The following is a 23616-nucleotide window of genomic DNA, read 5'->3' as shown; positions in this document are numbered from 1 at the left end:
TTTTGCCCTCTTTCCTCCTGAATTCAGATCCTATCTGTCCTCTACTCCTACCCCAAATGTCTACTTTTAGGGCCTCCCTCATCCTTTCTTAGTCTCCATATCTCTGATCTGTAAAATGGGGATAATTACACTATTGTGCAGTTCATAACATCACAGAGAATAAATGAGAAAATACGTGTGGCCTTGCTTGGCATACAGCTTGGTACATAAAAGGACCAAACAGATGCTAAATATTTTACACAACACACGTCTCTTTTACATTCATAATTTTCCACGTTGCATTACAGTTATTTGCCTGTCTTTCATCTCCCTGCCTAAATTCTAATTTCATTAAGTTTTGGAGTTAACGTATAATTTATCTCTGAACTCTCCCTACCCTATATGCATACATAGATTGTTTCATACTATTCCTATAAATTTATATTTTTATACATTTAAGCCACATATATTTTTACACTACATTTTTATTTTCACATACATTTATTGCTATTTATGTTATTCAAATTGTACTGATAATTTATACTAAAAAATATGGTATAAGTGAAATACACAAGGGCTATCTGGAAAGTATCCAGCCCTGTATATCTCTGTTTTTCATAGTACACAGCTGTATACTATAATTAATATAGTATAACCGGACAACCCTCCTATAATTATAATCCACATTTATCTTTTATTGCCTAAATTAATACAAAAGTGAGGTGTGAACATTCAATCATATCCCATGTTCTGTGGCTTGTGCAACTTAATTAAAATTGCATTGTTTCCTTGTCTATTCCTCCCAGTCTATTCCTTTTTCTAGTAGGAAAAAGTAGCATAGAAATTCTGTTCTGCTCTTCTAGGCAGGAACGTTTTTTAGCTTGGCATACTGGTGAACAGTGACAACCCTGGCTAAACGTTGCGAAATGAATTCAATCCGTTCAGTACTGAGACCAGGCACTTCTTTTCTCATTGGGAGGGTTGCTGGGCTCACCCAGAGGCTGTGGGATACATTCTGGGTTTTCACGGTGGAAGGAGACCCTCAGCATTTTCCTGTTCTACCTCCAGTGGTGTCACACTAGATGTTTCCCTGTGCCTACTCGGTCTCCCCAACCAGACTGTCATTAAAATATAAATATGGCTTTAGGTTTCATTAGTGTTTTTCCTTAATTCTATCATATTAAGTAATACCTCGCCAAAAAGTAATTTCTGCAAGCCAAACTGTTTCCATCATCTTTAAGAGAGAGTCCAAATTATTTGACCTACTAAAAGTTGGTTATGTAGAGCAAAAAAAGCCAGACAGACCCAGGAGTGCATATTGAATTATTCCATTTACATAAGATATTTTTAAAACAGGCAAAAGCTAATGTATTTGTTAGAAGTCAGGGCAGTGGTCACCTTAAGTGAAGGTGGTAATTGGAATAGAATATGAAGCGTATTTCTGGTGTGTTGGTAATGTTCTGTTTCTCGATCCAGATGCTAGTTATATAAGTGTGTTCAGTTTGTGAAAATTCATCAAGCTTTAAATGTGCTTTTCTGTAAAGATATTTTATTTCATCTTAACAAAAAACTAGGCTCTTATGTGAACCCTGCCTACAATAAGTGGGAAATTAGGAAAACCTGCAATTTAGGCATCTTTTACTCATACTATGTGTTAATGTCATTTTAAAAGCTTTGTTCTGTCTGTACCTTATTTTCCTTGAATGGGAATGGCAATATGCTTTTATTGCACAGCTGTGCATTTTTCCCCAGTCTCACAGATTAAGTCTATGAACCAATCAAGCGTAAGGAAAAGTTATAAAGAGTTAAATTCTGTATTTCCACCTTCTTTTCAAAATAATAGCCTCTAAAGAAAATAATTACAGAAACACTGGAAATGACTTCTCCAGAGATGAGAAAGTATAATGCACATTTGGGATGCCAATTTCTGAATTATCTTCTTCAAGAACTACTCCTATAATTTGGAAGAAATGCAAATTAACATTCTAGCTCCAATGATCAATAACTACAACATGAGAAGGACAACAGGCAGAAGAATGAATGTCCTTGGGCTTAATTTACTAGCAGGAAAGAACACACAAAGAAAAAAGGACTGGGAGCGCTGGGGTCTCTTCGAAGCCATGGAAAGACCACTTTCTGCTACATATAGATCAAGGGAGAGCTAATACAAAACATTAATTTGATATTATTTAACCTCCTTCACCCTATTTTGGCCCAGGAGGAATTTCCCCTACCTGGTGGACCCTCGGGTCTTCCTCCTCCAAAAAAAAAAAAGCTGCCTTTCCTATTTAAAATCATAATCATAGCTATTCAATCTCTGATAGCCTGACTACTATTAAAGAACTTGAATCTGAGAATCAGAGAAAAAAGATGGTCTCCCCAAAGTGACCTAAGGTGAACCAAGAAGAGAGAAGTTATCACAGCAGCTATTAGAGTTAACTACTCATATTCAAGGATTACAAGCCCTCTGAACAAGAAAGGAAAGAAATTAACCAACTACCAAGGAGGAAAGGAGTTTTTGGAAGTAACTGGGCAAAAAGTGTCCCCCACCCTTGCTTTCAAAAATAGTAGAAGAGATAACCTGGCTGCACAATTAGTGAAAATATATAAAAACTGTAGTAAGTTTAATGATGGTCCTTAAACTTCAGCTCCTTCTTGAAAACAAAACAACAACAACAAAAGAACAGTGTATAATAGCACACTCTCCTGTCTCTAAATCACTACAGCATAACCTTCATTGTAGCAGATCCTTTTACTGCAACCCTTTGCAGGTTGCACCTGCTTCACACACCACCATTGGAAGCAAACTTTGAGGACAGAGAAAAGAAGAAAAAGGAAGATTTAAACCAATACAAATCAATTTTGTACCAAAAAAAAAAAAGTTCCCAGTTTAGTCTAAATAGGGAGGTTCGGTGAGAAACAAGACAGAGGGGAAAACAGACGTCTGGCTAACTCCCAAGGCAGAAATCATGACTCATCAAAGCTTTCGGAGGGGACAGAACGTAAGCAGACTGCATTTCACTGGAGTTCACCTTTGGGCCAAGAAATGCTCTCTGAACTGGGAACTGGGACTCCTAGGTGTTTGTCCTGGGCCTGCAACAACTGGCTGTGAGACCTTGGGCAAAACCCCTCAAGGCTCTGAGCCTGGTTTCCTCATCGGTAGGTAGGTGATCACCAACGTCCCCTCTAGCTGTAATTGTCTACACTTGAGATTCTGGGCCCCATAAATCTAAAGGGAATTGGTCCACTGGGGGCAGCTGCAGAACCTCCCTCTCCCCGCAAACTCCAGGGTTCCAGGGCCCCAACTTTGGGGAGATGCTGCTGTCCTATTAGAAGGTGGCTCTGCTGTGGAGAGCCAGTGGCTCTTGCTGTCTACAAGAGCCCTCCTCTGTGTAAATGAGGGGACCACAATTGCAGGAGTCCAGTTCCCGTGGACTCTGCTCCCTGCAGTTCCGGAAGTAACTCCCCTTCCTCTCTGCCCCGGGTTTAGATGCTCCAGAGATGAAGGCCAAGGTGACTGATGCCAGGAACGCCTAGAGGGGTTAGGTGGTGGGGAGGCATATAGAGAAGGGGGCCTGGAGAGGTGGGGGGAGGTGATCCAGGCAAGGCAGAGCAGAGGCGTGCAGACCAGGCAGGAGGAGAGCAGCCCATATCACCTCCGTCTACCCCACGAGCTTGGCCCCTGGAGATGGAGGCCTGGGCCCCTCAGCTCCTGGCTCAGAGGTAGGGGCGGTCTGCTGGCAGAGGCCACAGCACACGCGGGTGCCTGCGGCTAAGACCCCGGCACTCCCCCACTCGGTCTCCGCCCCTAACCCTCGGCTGGGTCTGTACGAGGGAAGGCAGCAAAACAAAACAAACTAGTGCCGGCTTCCTGTTGTGCAACCGAGTCCTGAGTAAGTCGAGGGCCGAAAGGGCGCCACAGCTTAGGAAGCCGGGGTGGTGGGGACCCTAGTGCTGCCCCGCCCAGCTGGAGCGGGGAGCCACCGCCGGCTTGCTGCCTCCAGGAAAGCGCCCTGGCCCCATCCCCCTACCAAGCAAGTCCGGACCCTCTGGTCTCCTTTCACTTCTCATGTCCCAAACAGCCCCCAACGAGTCATAGGGCGCAACCGGTGGAGCCAGAAAGCTTGCCCCTAAGTTTCTCCCTCCAGGTACCTAATTGAATCACCCACTGGATGACAAATCATCCAGGGCCAAGATTTCCAGACACTTGGGTGACTTCCTTTTCCCCCCGAGGTGACTTGTCAGCTCCAGTGAGTAACTTGGAACTGTCGCTAGGGGCAAGGTGTGTGTCTAGGAGAGAGCCGGCAGCTCACTCACGCTTTCCAAAGAACAGCCCCTGACGGCTTCAAAATACACACAGGGGTCATTTATAGGGACTGGAGCCCTGCGCAGAGCAAAGTCTCCGAGACTGAGACATTTTCCAAACAGTGCTGACATTTTGTCGGGCCCCATAAAGCATAAACGCAAAGGTGACGAACCCTGCGGGGAGTGCTGGTGTCTGAATGTGTCTGCTAATTTGACGCGTGGGAAGTTATAGTTAGTTACAGATCCGGTGGCTACGCTTTGCTGGACCGGTACCGGAGACAAGTATAGGTAACCTGAGCCCAATGACCTCCTGGAGCTATGGGGACACCGACTTGGGTAAGAACCAAGCGTGGAAAACAGCCTTCGTGGAACTCCACAAACACGTGGGAAGAAGCCACCACAGCCCCGCGTGTGCGCGAGACCTCATGTCGCCCCATCATTCCCACTTGGCCAGAGTTTCCCTTCAGGGGAGACTCGGGGGTGGCGTGCCCCAGGCCAGTGCGAACTGTAACTTGCCCTGATTTTGTAGCCCTCTGGCCCCTGTGTTTTAAAAGGAAAACAAAAAAATAAAAACTCTTCCCAATGACCAAACTTTAAAACCTTATTGATTTCCTTTGCGTCTTCTACTCTGGACGCCCTTAGGCAACTGACAAGAACAGTTTGTTTCCTAATTGAGTGGTGCTATATACCTCAATAAGCACAGGTCTCTAAATGACCTAGGAATCTGGGGGATGGGGTGCGCGCGGATCCCTAAACCCGCGCAAATGGGAACGCCACCGGCTCAGAGTGAAAAACTATTTCTAATCCCTAGTTTGAGTCTCTCCTCCCCCCCACATACACACACTCCCAAGTGCTCTTTCTCCCAGTGTCTCGCCTGCAAGCAAAGTTCCTATGGCATCCACTTACCAGGTAACGGGAATTTCCACAACAAAGCCGGGCTTGCGGGTCCCTTTCCCCGGGCAGCCTGTGCGAGTGACAGCGGGCTGGCTGGGGCTGGCTGGGGCTGGCGCTGGCGAGGAGTAACTTAGGGCTCCAGCCCTTCAGCGCGCTCCACCGACTCTGCCTCCTTCGGAAATGAAAACTCCCCTCCAAGCCCGGGGACGAAGCGCTGAAACCCGGCCCAAGTGCAGTGTGTGCTCGGGCGTCTGCGAGGGCAGTGGCGGCAGGGGATTGGAGGCAGCAAGGGGGTGGCTGGACCCTAGGCATCAGCTCATTCTTCCCCGCTACACACGCACACACGCAGATAATGTTTTTTAAAAGTTCAGTTGCGACTTTGTGCCTCGCCTGTCCTGTTCATCCTCGTCTTGGGCCGGGGGATGCGTCTGGGGGCCGCCGGGGGATGCCGGCTAAATGCTGGGGCAGTTCCGTCGAGGGAGCGCCGGTGAGACCCTGGACGGCTGCGCTGGGGATGGACGGCCCGCAGGGGGTACGAGGAGGGGCGGCGCTGGTGGCACCCAGTGCCCGTGCGCACCGCACTCTGGGCTGCCGGGGCGGCGCAGTGTGGACGCGGCTTCAGGGAAAGGGGAAGGGGGAAGAGGGAGGGAGGGAGGCGGCCCGGCAAGCAGTGTGGATGTGTGTGCAGCCGGAGGGCCGGCCTATAGCCAGCTGCTTCCTGAGTGTGAGAGCCGGAGGGGGAGGGGGCGGGAGGGGGCGGGCTCGCCGGTCATCCGGCTGGCCAATTCCAAGGCCCAGTTTGTGTCTCCCTCTGGACGCCTTCACACACGCTCCCCGTGGGCCGGGGAGTGGAGGAACTCCGGAACAGAAGTAACAGTGGGGAGACACTTCGCCTTCTTTCTGGCCCTATTCATTAAACTTAGTTTAAACGTGAAAAGTATCAGTGTTTCAACAAGATTTGATGTCAAATCATAAAGAACAAGAGAAAAAAAATACCCAGTAGTAAACCAGACAGCAGAAACTACAAAGTGTAAAATGGCAAGAGTTTCTCCAATATACAGGACTGAATGCACCGGACAACTTCCAAACTGCATGAATGAAGCACAGGGTTGCCTTTGGCATCTTTTCAAGGCACAGGCAGGGAAAAGGAAGGTGATGGAAGTGTTGGGAGAGTGAAAAATTCTGAACTTAAGCTTGTAGGAAGGGAAGTGCATTCCCTGCACACGTTGCATCTATACAGTGGTATTTTCTCCTTAAGAATTCAACGTCCTCTGCTTCATTCCCAACCTAAGTCGTGACCCTTCCACTTGGCTTGCTAAGAGCCCTCAAAAGGTGGTCACCAGAAAGCTTGCTTTTGTGGTCTCCCAGTATGTATGGCCACATCTTGGGGATAAATGTATGTAATGCACACACTACCCTCCAGTTAGACCTTTCTGTAGTAAGAGTATTTAATTCACCCTCATGAATAAAACAGATGGGGCTATCACAAGAGATGCTTTTAGATTTCACCAGTCCTCACATTCTGTTCTGCTCTCACTCAAATATAAATTAGCATTCAGGTGGTATATGCCATGATCACAATAGAAGCCCTCAAAGCTACAAATGACTTATTCCAGTAAGCCGAATCAAAAAGATGGTTGGCGATTTTCATTTATCTTATTTAGGCAGGACTATTACTACACTTGATCTGTATCTATGATGTGAACATCACCAAAATAAGTCAAGTTTTCCCAGTACTTTTTCTTACGTAGTTATGTTATGCTCCTCTTTTCCTTCTCAGGACACAGATTTATCAGAATATTCATCGCCTGAGTATCTATCAGCAGAAGTAGAGGAAAGGAAATAATAGATGCTTAGGATAAGTCATTCTGTCAGTTTTTCCAGTTTCTCTCTCTGCTCTTCATCTCCTTTTAAATACAAGTATCCAAGCCCAAGATGGCAATGGATGAATTCAATCACACATCAGAAAATACTCATAACATGAAGCATACAGCATCATCACAAAAACAAAGCAACCAAGTGGTGGAAATTGCCATAACTATTCCACTGTGACTAGTTATTGCGACATGCCTGACATTCACATAGAAACTCCTCTTCATTAACTCCAGCCCTCAGGAGCAGAGCGAGATGGGAACACTGACCCTTCAAAGCATCATGGGAACTTCTGTTCATCATACTTTTGTGCTGTACAACGGCTCCCCAGGAACTTGTTGGGAACAAGGCCTGGGTGGAGGCTGCAAAAAAACCTTTCCAATGTCCCTCAAATATCATTTCAAATACAATGGTTATGATGCATGAAATTGTGTCCTAGAGTCTTTCAGAAGCTTCCAAAATTTCCCACTTGGTGGGAACAGCTTAGCTGGAAGAGAAAAAAAACAAAATGCTACACCCTACTTTAATCAATGGCTCATGGAAATAAAACAGTGGGAAAGTTATGAGTCATCAACCTGAAGATCCCCCAAATCTCTTCATTTATAAGAGCCTGAGGACAGGAATGTCATTTATTGAGGTGTGATTTAGCCTCCAATATCCCTAAGACATCTACTACTAAATAGGTATAGTGCTTTGTTTAAATTAGGGGGGTGGCACGGATGTAGATCTGTAGTCCATGGGATATAGTAAAAAGGGAATTGATGTTATTCTACAAATACAACCCTGGAGTGACTCAGAATGAGATCTGTGCCTCTTCTGGGCTGACTTGGTCAGCAAGGGTGGGGGAGGGGGAGTAATGAGAGACAGTGGGAAAGGAAGTAATGTAGTTCAGAAATAATACTTTCCCCTCTCTGTGAGCTCTCCATTATGCTTAGGAATCACACCCTGGCAGTCTTTCAGCCAGATAGATGGGAACTGCAGCCTAGTCAGTATCTTCACTCTCTAGAGACCTATGTTGTATGTGCCTCAACTGCTGACTCAGGGCAGCTGACTCAGCAGACAGGACCCTGCTGCCAGCTAAGTCCAGTTCTCATGCATTTGAGAAATATTCAGTGAGTACCTACTCTGTCCAAGGGTTGGGACTACAGAAATTAACACTGGTAAGGCATTGCACATGGGAGGATGTTACATAAAGCTTTTTGCTTAGTGTCTGGGCTATAGCAAACCCTTGAGAAATGGAGACTCTGTATATGTATTATCTCATCTATTCCTCAGCTACAAGTTCTTTCAAAATTGCTGTCCTGAAAAATAACTGTGTGCAAAATAGCATGTGTGCAAAGCATATTGCAGGTCTATAAATTGCAAGGTAGCTTGTGATTAATGTCAGATGAACATAGTTAAACATATAGGGAAGTGGAGGAGGCAGGAATCATCTACAATGTGACATAGAATAGTGTGGCCATCTATGCTAGACATCCAAGAATGGGTAGAGAACAGGTGAGCAAAGGAGACCATTCCAAGTGCAGAAGTCAGTGTCAAAAGGGCATAGCAGGCACAGATCAATCCTACAAACAGCTCACTCAAAGTAGAGTACAAAATAGATATCCAATCTCACCACTAGAGCAAAGGAATACTTCTGGAAGGAGCAGCCTAACAGCAAAACTTCAGAATTTGTGTCAGTCTGAGTGATCTGGCACCAAACCATTTACAAAAAAGTATGATCAGATTCCTACTCTCATAAAGTGTCCATCGAGAGAAACAAACTTGAACCCCAAAATGCAGGTAAGTCACAGCAAACACCAGTGATAGTGTGCTTAGCTACTGAAACACCCACGTACACACACAGGCTGGCAAGAGTCCAAGAGAACTGCAGTGGAAAACGTCAGCCTTTGCCAGCTTTAAGAGGGGAACTAAATGTATAAGCTGCAAAGTTTCCATTTTACCTTCCTGAATGAGAAGTACAAATAGTGGAATACAGCAAATTTCACATTATACTATCGGGATGTGATATATTAATAAGACTTAAGTTAGTCTTTCTACTGATTGGCCACAAGTGCAGTCACCTCATACTTTCTGGTTTACACATCAGTGATGCAGGTTTTAAAATTATTATTTATACCTATCCATTCACAGCATCCTATCTTTTTTCCCTTCTAAGGTCAAAACTATAAAGCAGAGTCTAGACTGTATCACACCAAATGCAACTGACCATGATGTGAAATCTTTTATTCCATACACTGTCTCTCAATCTTGTTTCATTGGTAAAAATTTTTCTCCCTATTTATATAAATCCAGCTAAAATGCATCTAAAATTCTATAAATGTTCGTGGAATATTTCTTGACATAGTACTAAGGTGTACTTAGTTCAGAACTTACCAAAATGAAAATAAGTCCATAGATAACATGCAGTGTTCCACAGGCAATCAATTACTCTTTTAAAACTTAATATTTGTCCTGAACACATACATGGTGTTGTGAAATTAATCACCTAATCAAAAACTAACCTATCTATAAGTGCCTTCAAGTAGCTGTCACTTACTTCTCTTCAGAAGCCTTTCACGGCCTACCAATAGCACTGAGCACTTGTAAATAACTACTGTTTATCAAATGAATGGATTAATTACTGATTAAGTGAAAGAATGGTTTTCTTACTCTCAGAGATAGTGAATAGCATTTATAATTTGTCTCCATGTATATGTTTAATCACTTCAACACTCCAAAAGAGTCTGAACACTTGTCCTTTTCTTTCTATGCCCCCAAGCTGAAAATTAAAATATTATTTCCTATTTTAGGAAGAAAATTCAAGTTTCTATGCAATCAATGTTTAGAGTCAGGGGAGAGTTGCCCCCACGTCCCCACCCCAACATCCCTTCTCTACCTGACACCTGCTATCTCCTTCACACCACACCAAACCAAGACATTTGAAGCACACACTGAATTCTACCCAAGAAAGAAAAACATACACCAAGTGATGGGGAGAAAAGAAAGAAAACAGCATGAGAATGCAGAGAGGAATGTGAATTCTTTAAAAAAAAAAAAAATACAGGCAGAAATGAAAAGGGCCAGACAGCATTAGGACACCTTCAGGATAACCAACAGCAACAAATTCATTTGGAATAAATCAAGATATGGAATAAAAGTGATTTGGTGGCTTTTTTGACTCCTCCCCAACTCACTCAAGTCTTAAATATACCTGCAAAGGGCTTTGAATAAACTTGGAAAATTTCTACGAACTCTAACTATCCATGATGTTATAGCACTTAAGAGGTTTTCACATGTAGGAATACATGCTTCTGTTCTCCTTTAACTCTGTAGAGAAGAGAAAAGTGTAATTTTATGGTTCATTGAACAAATGACCAATTGCCCCCAAAGCAGACCTGCCTGGTTAAGAGCACTGACTTCCTTTAGGGAGGGGGCACTGCTCCAAGTTCATTATCTATATTACCTCACTTAATTTTTACAACATCCTGCTGAAGTAGGATCTAGCACAACTTCCATTTTAGATAGGAGAAGACAGAAACCTAGAAATGTGGAATACCTTCCCAGCATCACCTAGCTTGTGTGGGAATGGCCAGGCTTCAAAGAGAAACAGTCTCCATTATTGACCACTGCTCTATTACCCTATTACCACCAGACATTTATTTGTTTATTCACTCAGACAGCAGTATGTTGGAAGGAGAACAGACTTTGGAACCAGAAAACCTGGAAATCCCAATGTCACCACTATGGAGGGAACTAGGGCTAATTCCTAAACCACTGGGGACTTCAGTTCCACTGCCTGAGTTATTGCAAAGATGGAACAGGAATTGTGACACTGGTCAGTACGCATACGACTCTAGGGGCTTCCTGTATTGATAAGTGACACAGCCCGGGGGCTTCAGATGAAATTGACCCCAACCCCAGCACCAGGGACTTGCTTGATGATTCTGAGGGGAATTTCACTATCCTGGTCAAAGTGAATAGCTCATAAATCTGGACTCCAGCCAATGGATGAGGGTATTACCCTGACAACAGGATTGGGTCAAGAATAGACACATGACCCAATACAAGTAATGAGACATGAACAGGAATATCCTTTCATGGCTTCTGAGGAGGGTGGCTTCTCCTGTTTCTAGAGATCCACTGGAGAGGTAGCCCTTCCTCCTCTGTGGGTTGTGGAGAGATGAAAGTAAAGCTATCTTTTTCTCAGCTTGCAGAGAAAGCTGATACTCAGAGGAGGGCAGAGAAGGAATAGGCTGCAGAGAATAAGAGCCAGAGCCCTTATGGAACCATACCTGATTTCCACTTGACATCTTAACTCTTTCATTTGTGAGGTCCAGCAAATCCTGACAGCAACTTATGGAAGTACCTAAGGCATTCACTGCCCCAGCAAGGGTACAAATACAAGCAAGACAAACTTCAAGAGGCTTCATCATCTAATAAATACTTAAATAGTTTGGCCTTTTATTAAATTAAATTTTGGCTCATGCTGTCTTCAGGATCTACCTACCATTTGGTATATAATAGTAAGCAAGAGAAATTCCACTTCCCCAGTAATTCCACGGTGCCCCCTTTCTGATCATCTCGTCAACCTCTGAGGGTCAGCTAGAACAGCTTACCATTGGGTTGTCAGACAACTGCCTTGAAAAGCTAGGCCATTTCTACGTGTTCTAAGCTTCTGGTTAACAAATGGCCTGGAACTCACCACCTTGTAAGAAACATGAAAGTAGTTTTTTTCTCATTCCCAGATAAAACAGAGACTCCAAGATTTTTCTGGAATGCTATTTGAAAATAGAAAAGGAATCTCACTGAGGTGGCTGATAAGAAGAGCCTGCCCAGGCATCTCTGAGTCCCACATATTTTTGTTGTTGCTGCCATTGTTGTCAATCCCACCTTGGAAGGTTTCAGGTCATCCTGGAACATCCTCCCCAGCCCCAGGCTTTTTTGTTCTCTATTTCATAACTAAATGTCATTTAAAAACTCCAGCTATAGATACCATTTGGGGCTGCTGGCGTAAGCAGCAGGGGCAGAGAGTCCTCAGATTGTAGATCGAATTTAGGGCCCAGCAGTTAGATAATTTGAACTTGATAATAATGATGTTATCTCAGCAGGTTGCATAGGTCAGAAATGTTCTCCTGTCACTGTTTTCTTTTTGCTTCCAGTAAGAAGGGGACATTAAAGAGAAAGTGTGGGTGGTGAGTTATAAGGAATACGGTTAAAATATAGTTTAGTTATGGCGGTAATTACCTCACATTTCTCAGGTGCTTCTGTGCCAGGGCAGAGCAAAATACTTGAGATTCTTGGTCTCACTTAATTCTCACAGGTATGGGGCTAATAAGTGGTGGAAGTGAGACTAGGATCCAACCTCCCCCGCCCATGGCTGCAAAGCACATGCTCTTAGCCATAACATCACATCACCTGCATAAATTACTGCATAGACATTTTGATGAGATGTATACTAAATATAATTATATGTAAATTTTAAGAACAAAATACACATAGTTGTAGTGACCTATTATAGGACATGACCAGGGGATACTGACCCACCATGGCTCCTCAAAGCCTGTCTTGTACATTCTCCCAAGCCTCCAAGCCTTTGCTCCTGCTGTTCCATCTCTATGGAATGATATTCACTATGCATCTCCTCCTGTTTTATGGGTCTCTTTCTGGTAGAGAGAATAATCTGCCCACCTCAAAATGTCCACACCATAACCCCTGGAACTTGCGAACATGTTGTAGGCAGAAGGTACATATGGTTGTAGATAGAATTAAGGTTGCTAATCAGTTGACCTTAAAATAGGGAGACTATCTTGGATTATTGAAGTAAGATCTAGATTAGCAGTGTGATAGCCATGGAAACAGGGCCATCGAGATGCTATGTTGCTGGCTTTGAAGATGCAGGAAGGGGCTATTAACCAAAGAATGTGGGAGGCCTATGGAAGCTAGAATAAGCAAAGAAACAGATTCTTTCCTAGAGCCTCCAGAAAGGAATGCGGCCCTGCCACACTTTGATTATAGCCCACTGAGACCTGGGTTAGACTTCTATCTTACAGAATTGAAAGACAGAAATTTGGGTTATTTAACACATTGACTACCACACTAGAAAAAAATTTTTTTCCTTAAGGCCACGGTGTTTTATTAGATCGATAGGTCAAGAGACGTGTGAGTTGCATATGCTTCACGAGGCTCCGGGCTCAAAAGCATAAGTTTGGGGTAATTTGTTACGATGGCAATAGAAAATAAACCCTCTCAGAGGACCCTCTACATGTTCTGGGTCCCCAAAGAACATGGTCCTTACAGTATTTAAAACTAATGATACTGTTTGGAGCCTGGGTATGTACGTCAGTCTTTCCCTTAACCCACCTGAGAACCTTAACTGCCTCTGCCCACCTTCTACTGAAGGACAGGCCCTATTAATTGAAATGACCAAAAGCCCATGGACTAGAAGGAAAAGGTGGGGCAGGGGACAGAGGAAACAAGAGAAGGAGAACGGCAGGAGGATGAAGGGAGGAGCAGGGCAAAGTGGGTGACAGAGGAGAGGAGGCGAGTGAACAAAGGAAGGAAGGGATACAGGTTAGACAGAGGTGGAGAGGAGAGTGAAGAAAGGGGCTGGAGGAAGATGAAAAGCCAGGTGCAGGGTAGAGCAGGGACCTTGTCCTCTGCGTCCCCACCTCTGGTATATGGGGCCGGCGTCCTTACTGCTTTGAGTCACAGGCGCTGCCCCATCAGGCCTTTTTTTAAGCTTCCCAGACAACCCTACTGGGCAGGCAAGGTGAAGAAACACTGTCATAAAGCCCACTTTGACCTCTTTGGCTTACCTGGAGTGGCTCCTGCCCACTCAGAGCTCAGGTCCTGTCTGTGTCCCACATTTCGAAGCTGGAGAATCCAAACAGAGATGATTTCAGAACCCAGACCCTGGAACCAACCTGCTAGGATCCTCATTTAGTAGCTGAGTGGCCTTGGAGGAAGTCCCTAAACTTCTCTGGGCCTGTCCATCTGCAAAAGGAGACTATAGACAGGGTATTTGCCTTACAGTGTTCTTTGGAAACTAGACGATTTAATAGGCGTTAAGGGCTTAGAACAGTGTCTGCCTCACAGAATGTACGATGAAAGCATTTGTTAGATAAAATGAAATCAGCTGGCATCATCTGTGGATTGTTCCTCTATCTTGTCATGCTATGTAACCTTTTATGAACGCCTCCGCCCCCACGTACAGCTCCTAGTGTTCCCACTACACCAAAGCCTAACAGGACTTTTAATGGAGTCTGTTACGTGAACAAAGCAAAATCAGGAAATCATTTCAAAAAATATGTAATGTTCATTAAAACCAAGAATTAACTGTGAGTTAATAATTTTTTAAAGAGTAGTCATTTAAACAATTCCCACTTATGAGCAGGATTCAGGGAAATGGGACCCAGAACACATGGATCTTCCAGAGGGAGGTGTGGAAGGAAAGGGAATGCGGGCTACAGGGAGAGTCCAGTTCAGGGTACTGGACAATTCTGATCCTCTTACTAAGGTCACAGAAGGTCATAAAGTAGGCTGTCAAAAAAGAGGGGTGGAGGTTATGGAAAAACACCCACCTCAGAGGAAGGAAGGCCACAGAAGGCAAACTTTGCTACTTCATAATTGCGCCTAAGTCTGGCCCAGTCTACATTTCTATTTAGATGGTTCATTTGCATACACACTCATATACATTTAAACTCTGAAAATAGACGTTCCATATGTGTTTTATTTACTCTCATTTATTTTTTATCTTTACCAGTTGGCCTATTTTTTTTTCCTTCACATGACATCAGGAGATCATCATTACAATAAGAAACTCAGCCTAGGAATGCTGGGATACCTCTGAAAAGGACATTTGAGACGAGATGAAGAACTTTGTATTAGAGTACAACAAAATTTACAATGCACAAATTTGGCGGCCAAGCGATTTCTCTTGAAGGTATGAAAAAAATGTCTGTGCTCTGTTTTCAAAGAAACCAAATAAGACATGGTCCCTGAATCACTGTCTGAATGCAAACAGCATTTGGCTTTGATCTGAGTTGCTGAAAACTATGACCAATTTATCCTGAGGATGCCAAACCATCAGAGAATGTTTTAAAGTCTGGATTTCCATATCGGGATTCTGCTACACACTTTTTCTCTTCATTGCACATTACACAGGGCCAACTCAGAATAGTGTTTCCAACAATGGATGTGGTGGGTATGATAATTTCACATCTAGTTACAGACAAGGGATAGAGGGTCCCTTTTCTTATTGACACATTCCTGTGGCCTAAAAAATATACCTAAAAATATAAATGAACAGCTAATGGGATCATTTGATATGAATCCCTTCCTATACTGTATTAGTAGACTTTTTAGACAGGCTCAGCTAGTTTCTGACTGAAGGGGTGATAAGGAAAATCTCAGAAACTCACTTATCTAGCTAATGTGCCCCAATGTGCCTCTCAAACCCATCTGGTGCCATGCTGGCTGCCAATCTTCCTCCCACCCTCTAACTGGTCCAAGGAGTCATTGCTGGTTTTTCTGAATTTCGATGGCAACTTAAACTCCAAATATGCCCATTAGTCTCAGTGCCAAATCACATTTGCTCTGCTCCTCCCTGCCCCATAGCCAGACTGCATAAGTGAAGATGTGCACACGTGGAGAATGACTCCAACCCCGTAAGGACACGCACCAGCCCTCGCACAAAGCATGTGGGACATACCGAGAGCCTCCAGTAATGAGATAACCAGCCAGGATTTCTCGCCCTTGGGAATCAGTGGGATTTTTGTTTTGGAATGCTATGAAGATTTGATCTGTACATACAGTCTCCGAAGCACCTCTCCTCTGCCAAGGCCCTTCTGAAATAAGACATTGAGGGCCGTGATGGTGAGGTTGATGTTTTACACAACTTCTCTACACTGCAGGACACCCAAATCTCCTGAAGGTAGATCTTTGCCTAAAATCATAGTCTGGAGCTAGAGATCTGGATGAGTGCTGTACTCTGGGTGCATCACCTTCAGGTTTTAATACTGACAGGGTATGTGGGACTCACTCGAAGGGCAGCCAGCAACTTCCAAAGATGGAGACTTCGCAGAAGTGCTGACTCTTAGCCAGAATTATCTTTATAGAAGTTCTTAATTCCAAGGAGTCTACGGATAGAAGTGTTTACCCTTTGTAATCCCATGTATTTCATTTTAGGCATTACAACTTTATTCTTAGGATCAGTACGTAAGTTTCAACCAGACTTCTAAAGGGGTCCATTACACAAAAAAGATTCTTACGCCTGCAACTGTCTGTGCCCACCGTCCCTCCCTCCCATGCCAGATTCCCTCCCAACCCAGCTCTTGGATCTGTGCCAGCCCCACTCCTATCCCTGACCTGACCTTCCCCATCTGCCCTCCCAAAACCAATCCTGGTGGCCCTAACCCTCCAGCATCCTTGTCAGCCCACCCTCTGACCTTCTATAAGACATGGATCACTGTGAAAATTTGGGGACATACTGTGTTATGGTCTATTATTTCACTTCCAGGAAACAGTCAACAGCATCTTTTCTGATTCACCCATGCAAGTTTCAACTTGCTCACCTTATTGGTATGGCAAGGAGGGCTTCATTTGTTTTTGTTGTCTGAGCAAATTCTGTTTTTGGATTTTTGTGTACCTCAAAACTTTTGTAATAACCCAAGTACCATAGTGTCCTGGGATTTTGATTTTGGTTTTTAAAGTCTATTAGTAGTGATTGGCTGACGGAGGGGGCTGGAGAGCTGGTTACATCCCAGGAATTTAGTTCTATGAGGTCTTACTTTTTCAGAGTAACCCTGCTTTACTTAAATTATCAGGCAAGCAGGAAGGCAGCAGGATTTTTTTAAGTGCTTTATTCCATTCTTCCTCCTAACTTCTCTCCGACCCTACTTGCACTCCTGTCCTCTTTGATTCTCTCTCAGCTCTGTTCCGTGGCTCGGCTCCTGCTTCAGTGCATGGCTTCCTGGACCTGAGGGAGGCCTAGCGGGCCAGGGTTGGCTGGCTCTGCTGACTGCCTGTCCCTGGCCATGTCATTTCTCCACTTCTCTGGTAACTCACCTGTAGGAAGAGCTAACCTTTCCCATGTGCTCACTCAGACCAGGCATGTTACATATGTGAACTCATTTAATTCTCACTGTAACACTATGAGCCAGGCAACATTCGCCCCATTTTACACATGCACACACGGAGGCACCAAAAGATTAAATCTCTTGCCCAGGATGTACAACAGCAGCATCTCCATGAATAGTAATTCTGGTCTTCTGACCTCAGAGTTGGCCCTGTTAGCACTATGGTATGCTGCCTCTATGGGGAAGAAAAACCTTTTTAAAATGAAGTCAGTCCACATGCCTGTACAGCAGCGCTCTTCTACTGATTGGGGATAACATGGGCAGGGAGGACTTTGCACAAAGAGAATGCCTGGCCCTCAGCAGGTACCTGTCATCGTAGTCCTCTAAAGGGCATTAGTCTAAGCATCTGCTGCACAAATCCAATAACACTGTCCAAGTACGTCTGCTTGCAGAGCCCACAGGGGTCTTAGTTTGAGCACCTGTCTTCTTTTGCAAGCCATCGCTGCTCCCTCACTCAGCCATTCTGTTCACTGTGCCACCTCCTCTGCCCCATCCCCACTTTCCTGATGTTTTGGGGCTCAATCCCCATTGTTTAGACTCCCTTTTCCCCTGCCACCCAACTTGAGGTCCTCAGTTCTCTCAGCCAGGCGGTCATTTCTCTGGCCTCCTCACTGGTTTTGATACAGACCATCCCTGTCTCCAGGCTCCCCATACACATGCAAAGTTGGCTAACACCCTACAGTCAGACTGGGAGTCTTAGATGTGATTCCTTAACTTTAGACCCTATCTTTCCCTCAAGCACTGTCCCCTGCTCAATACCCTGTTCTTGAGCCAAAAGGGACTAATTGCTAGAGTCTCCAAACACTGTAAGATCAAGTTCCAAAGCCAGCTCCTCCTGCCACTTAGCAGGGAGTCTCAGCTGCACTGCACTGGGCTTCCTGTCCTTTGCATTTTGCACTAGGGATTGTTTGGAGTAGAAAGGAATCTGTGTGCCTGGTCTTTTCCAGCTCTGTCCGATTTAGAAGGTCTTACACAGGCATGGGCCTTGATATTTTTAAACAAAAAGCCAAGGAGATGAACTGACAAATTGGTTAGTTTGAGGGAGAGTATTACATCACAGTCAACATAGTAAGCCAGATTGCCTGAGGTTAAGCCAACATTCTATCACTTCTTAGGTGGTGTGACCTGGGGCAAGTATCTCAACCTTTGTGTGCCTCAATTTCCTCATCAATAAAATGGGAGTTATCATAGTGCTTATCTCTTAGGGTGATCAGGAAGAGTAAGTGAATTAATATATATAAAGTGCTTGAAACAGTACTTCACACATGATAAGCACTCAAAAGTTAGCTACTGGCAGAATCAGAATTAAAATTGAGGACCCTTAACTTCCAGTCCCGGGCTTTCTCAATCAGACCCCAGGTTCTGACACGATGAAGCTACTTGCCACCCACTGCTCTCTGCTTCCTCAGTGTCCCTACTCTTTGTTCAACCTCCCCGCTCCACACACAAGCAATGCACGCACACGATACTTGTTAAGTGCATACACACGCATGCTCAAGTTAATACATAAATATTGCTTTTCCGTTTAAGGTAGCCTAGCATTTTGATGAAGCCGTGTGGTCTTCAGCCAAATAAAAAGTAGATCTTCTGTCACCCACAGCGCAGGATAAGTCTCTTATATCCACGGAAAAGGGGAGCCCTGGGGGTTTCGTATTTTCTCTAGGACCAAGATAATCCCACTAGCAATTTCTGAAAAGCCACCATGGGAGGTTCAGAATATCACACAGGAAAAATTACTGATCGCTGAGCCAGGCAGATGTCCCCTTTCCCACTCCTTAGCTCTGAGACACTGGGCAAGTTCCTTAACTCCTGCCCTGTGCCTGTGTTATTCCTACCTCACAGGGCTGCAGAGAGAAGAGATGACCTGATCCATGGACAACCAAAGCTTGGGAAGCCCTTCTCCACCTGCTAAAAGAAGATTTTCCCCTTCCCTCGTGGCCTTTCTGTTCTCCTCCATTCTTTTGTGTACTGACTCAACCAGTAGCTTTCCTTTAAGATAACAATTGCTGTCGAAGAAGAGAAAGAGTCTAATTTTGGTTCCCCCTTGATTTAAGAAGTGGCCTTTCTCACACCAATAATCATGTGTCCCAGATGCATTTTCTAGTGGAGGAAGCGAAGCCCATGCATACATCTTGTCAACCTTTAATATACTGTTCAGGTTGACCTGACACGGTGTTGAGAGGACCAGTGATTATCACCATCTCCTACAGGAGGAGCCGGAGGCTGAATGGTTTGCAGGAGACTCGGGTACCCTTACTGGTTGTATCCCAGTGCCTGTCACTTCAGGTCACATTCTAAATCTCTCCTATATCTGCAGTGGCACTTTTCTATGTATAACTTTCCATTTATTAATATGTTAGAGGTTAAAGTTTTATTTTTAAATAAAATAGGCCTCTATTTTTAAATCCTTTAAATGGATTCAATCCACTCTAGAACAGAGTTAATTCCTAAATTTCACACTCTTGCCCGTACAGCCCTTAACAACACAACTGTCTTTAAATCCCATGTGATAGAACCATAACTTTATATAACAGTATTCAACCAAGTATTGGTTCTATCACCTTCTGCTGTTGGTATATTTTCTCTATAGAAAACTCTTTTCCTAAGATTCTTATAGAAGACATTCCCTTGGAACACCCCTCATGATCTTCCCCCTGAAACACAGTGGGGACTGCAAACAACCTCCGTAGGTCTCTGAAGCCAGACTCTTTGGGATACCTGCTCTATTAGAACCAAACAGGAGGTTCCTGGCAGGAGAAATGGTGACTTAGGATAGTCAGTAGGTGGCGCCTTTTCTCCAGTATTAACCCTGATCCTAGCTTAGCAGTACCTGGTCTTGCTCTTCCAGGTATGGGCTTCTAGAATTCAGGCCTTTCAGGCCAGAAGTCTCCTTTTACCTCTTAGGATGCTGTTGTCCTGAAACACTAAGTCATTCACAAAACTTTTGTATCCAAAAATTTGGACATGAACCAGATAGGTATTGAGTCTTGTATTTGTAAAAGAAAACACATTCTCATTTGGCATGATGGTCACAATGGCAATTAAAATACATGTATATTAAAGTCATTCCTCTTTCCAAAGCACATACCTCCCCACCATCACCTCTCCTAAATCCACTGTCATTCCACCCCCAACAAAAACAATTTTCCCACCATTTTCTGGTTTTGGAAGAGAAGTTAGGATTCCTACAAACTAAATTCTAAACATGATCATTAAATCCATCTTAGCTACCTTTCTAAAGTCAATGAACACTCATGCAACCCTTTTACACTTTTTCCCATAAGGTCCAACAATTTGTTTTGATTTTAAAATTCATCTTCATTTTATGTGGGCCTTTGACTGGGTTGACTTGATTGCAAGTCAACTGATATTTTACCAGCTCCTACTACTTGCCTGGGACAGACTAGTGCAGCCAGTCCTTGAATAATATCTTTCTGTTCAACATCATTTCATTATAACATTAATGAGAAAAAAATTGATTCCCAGCTAGAGCCACTATGTGGTGTCTGCATGTTCTCTCCATGTCTGTGTGAGTTTCCTCTGAGTACTCATTTCTTCCCACACCCCTACAATGTATACACTCGGTAAATCCGGGTGTCTAACTGGTCTCAGTCTGAGTGAATATGGTATGTGTGTCGGTGTGCCCTGCAATGGATGTCCAGGTTAAGGACTGGTTTCTGCCTTGGCCCTGAGCTGTCAGGATAGGCCCTGGCCACCTGCCACACTGAACTGGAATTAGTGAGTAAATAATTGTCCTGTTTTTATTAATCTCTCTTAAATGTGTATATAGCTCATATTTATTTCAATGTTTAATATTGCAATTGTTTTGGTTTTTACCCTTGGAAGTTTGGTGATATCTTTGTGATTATAGCCTAAGTCTTGTTTTTATCAATTAACCTATGAGGAAATTGGTTCCATTAGATGTTTAAAGTTGCAGTTTTCAAGAACTTGTTGATGACATGAAGTGAGGACTTACTGTGCTTTCAAGGAGCTTAATCTAGATGAAAGATTAGGATGCCTAAGCAGGGTACTTAGACAAAAAAGAAAATGGTTTTTAATATCATATTAACTAAGAAAAAAATGGAATGTATTCATTGCCTTTCAACTTTAAGCAAGGTTAAGCTCAAAATAAATTCTTGCATACTTCAAGTACTGGTCTTTAAATCAGAAATGAAGTGGAGATCAAGTTCCCAGCCACCCTCACCAATCCTTAGCACAACCTTCCCTCACCCAGGCAGTGACTGCTTCATGGAATCTCCTAGATAGTTTTTATTCCTTTCAGTTTTCCTAGATCCTTTTGAAAAGTACTGTTGCCTACCCTCAAGATCTTGATTTAATCGCCGTGGGGTGCCACCCCCACTCACAGGTCCCCCGGAGGTTCTGTGTGAAGCCACATTTTTTGGAGAACCATTTCTTTTAAAAGCATGTGTAATTTGATGTGTCTTTGAGAAGCAGATGTCTTTTTTAGACATCAATCTCAAGAAGATACAGCATTTCTAGGAAATAACAATGGCAAAAAAAATGCTCCAAGTGAATAGAAAAAAATTTACTCGTGCTTTTATGTGATACTGTTTTCATCAATTATAGATCCCATCTTTTTAAAATTCAGCAGGTATGATTTGAGTCCCTACTATGTGAAACATTCATGAAACTCAGAGCTTATCTATTGTTTGCTTTGTCTGGGACCTAAAGAATTCAAACCATTAAGAGTAAACCAAGTGGTACATGTAAAGAACTACTTTGTAAACTGTAAGCTGCCAGGCAGATGGAAGTCGTTATCAACAACCCCTATATCAGCCCTATTCAAACCAAGGAATTGTTCCCCGTATGATGGATGACAAATGATATTTACATAGCGCTTCTACATGGTAAAGTTTCTGCTAAGATATGCTTAGAAACACCTGAACAAGACACGATTGCAGGAGGGACTTTACCTAAAAAATGCAATCAGTGTAACCTGGCTTATTGTACCCTCAATGAATCCCCAACAATAAAAATAAATGAATCAATCAATAAAAAGAAACACCTGAACATGCTTATGATGTGAGAAAATTGACTAGGAAAAAATTATAGAAACTGAGAAATGTCAAAATAAGTTATCTCAGTCACTGGGAAAGGAGGAAAGAAAGGAGAGAACTTCTGCTTTAAATTCATGTGTGAATAAATGCATTGGTATTCTCCGGAAGCCAAGGCACTCACTCTTGGAGAAGAGGAATACAACAGTGGAATAAGAGGAGATGAGGAAGAGGCCTCTGGTGTTTGATTGAAATTGGAGCCATCAGTGTGAACCCAGGAATTTTTGTTGTTGTTGTTGTTGCAGTTTTTGGCCGGGGCCGGGTTTGAACCCGCCACCTCCGGTTTATGGGGTCAGTGCCCTATTCCTTGAGCCACAGATGCTGCCCTAAACCCAGGAATTTAAAAAATATATATTAATCTCCCAGTTCTGTTCACTGAAAGCACCTAGGATCAATGACATCTCAGTACCAAAGAGCACACCTAAGGCTCAAAGTTTAGAAGTTTAGCTTCTAAATACATTCCCTGCTAAAAGGAAACAGGCTCTTTGGGTCAATGGCTGTTCCTTAGGATGAGAGCCGGGAAAGCACAAAATGAGCCACAAGCATCTTGTGACAGAAAGTGAATTCTCTCAAATATAAGGGGCCCTGTCAAAAGAACAAAGGAGCCCTCTTAAACAGGCTCCCACTGGCCAAGAGTGGCAATTTTAGCATCAAAATAACAGTAATAAGTTATAAAACATGGCTACCAAAAGAGTTGTTTTTAAATATAAATTAATACATAATGGGGATAAGATGGCTCTTTACATTGAAATGCTAATAAATGTGGAAGAAATTTTAGATTTTAAAGATCACAAACTTACAGCCTCTGTAGTAAGAATCTTTAATGGATATTGAACCTATCTAGTGAAAGTTTGTCGGTGAATAGGGTATTCTAGAGTCTCAGACTCTCTCCCCACAGATTATGTGCTGATTGCACAGAGGGAATTTCTTGAACAGTGGGTTCTTCAAAGTGACATCACACTCCTCCTGGAGGAAGATGCTGAAGACACAGCAATACTTAATAGTATTCCTGCCAAAAATGTACATCCTGGGTGGAGAAAAGGGAACACTTCTATACTGCTGGTGGGAATGCAAATTAATACATTCCTTTTGGAAAGATGTTTGGAGAACACTTAGACATCTAAAAATAGACCTGCCATTCAATCCTATAATTACTCTACTAGGTATATACCCAGAGGACCAAAAATCACATTATAACAAAGATATTTGTACCAGAATGTTTATTGCAGCCCAATTCATAATTGCTAAGTCATGGAAAAAGCCCAAGTACCCATCGATCCACGAATAGATTAATAAATTGTGGTATATGTATTCCATGGAATATTATGCAGCCTTAAAGAAAGATGGAGATTTTACCTCTGTCATGTTTACAT

At 43.4% G+C, this 23616-nt stretch overlaps 1 protein-coding gene across 3 annotated transcripts in view; it reads right to left on the bottom strand.

Annotated features, from left to right (window-relative positions):
- The window catches only part of GLIS3 (GLIS family zinc finger 3), a 488198-nt gene extending 482416 nt beyond the window's left edge, over positions 1 to 5782 (bottom strand). For all 3 annotated transcript variants that reach the window (XM_053573749.1, XM_053573755.1, XM_053573759.1), the window contains exon 1: positions 5191 to 5782. The gene's annotated coding sequence lies outside the window, so the exon portion shown is untranslated. The remainder of the gene's footprint in view (positions 1 to 5190) is intronic.
- Positions 5783 to 23616: the final 17834 nt, after the last annotated feature.

The sequence above is a fragment of the Nycticebus coucang genome, chromosome 2, assembly GCF_027406575.1.
Source record: "Nycticebus coucang isolate mNycCou1 chromosome 2, mNycCou1.pri, whole genome shotgun sequence".
Classification (NCBI taxonomy): Eukaryota; Metazoa; Chordata; class Mammalia; order Primates; family Lorisidae; genus Nycticebus; species Nycticebus coucang.
This window is presented reverse-complemented; position numbering and strand designations above follow the sequence as displayed.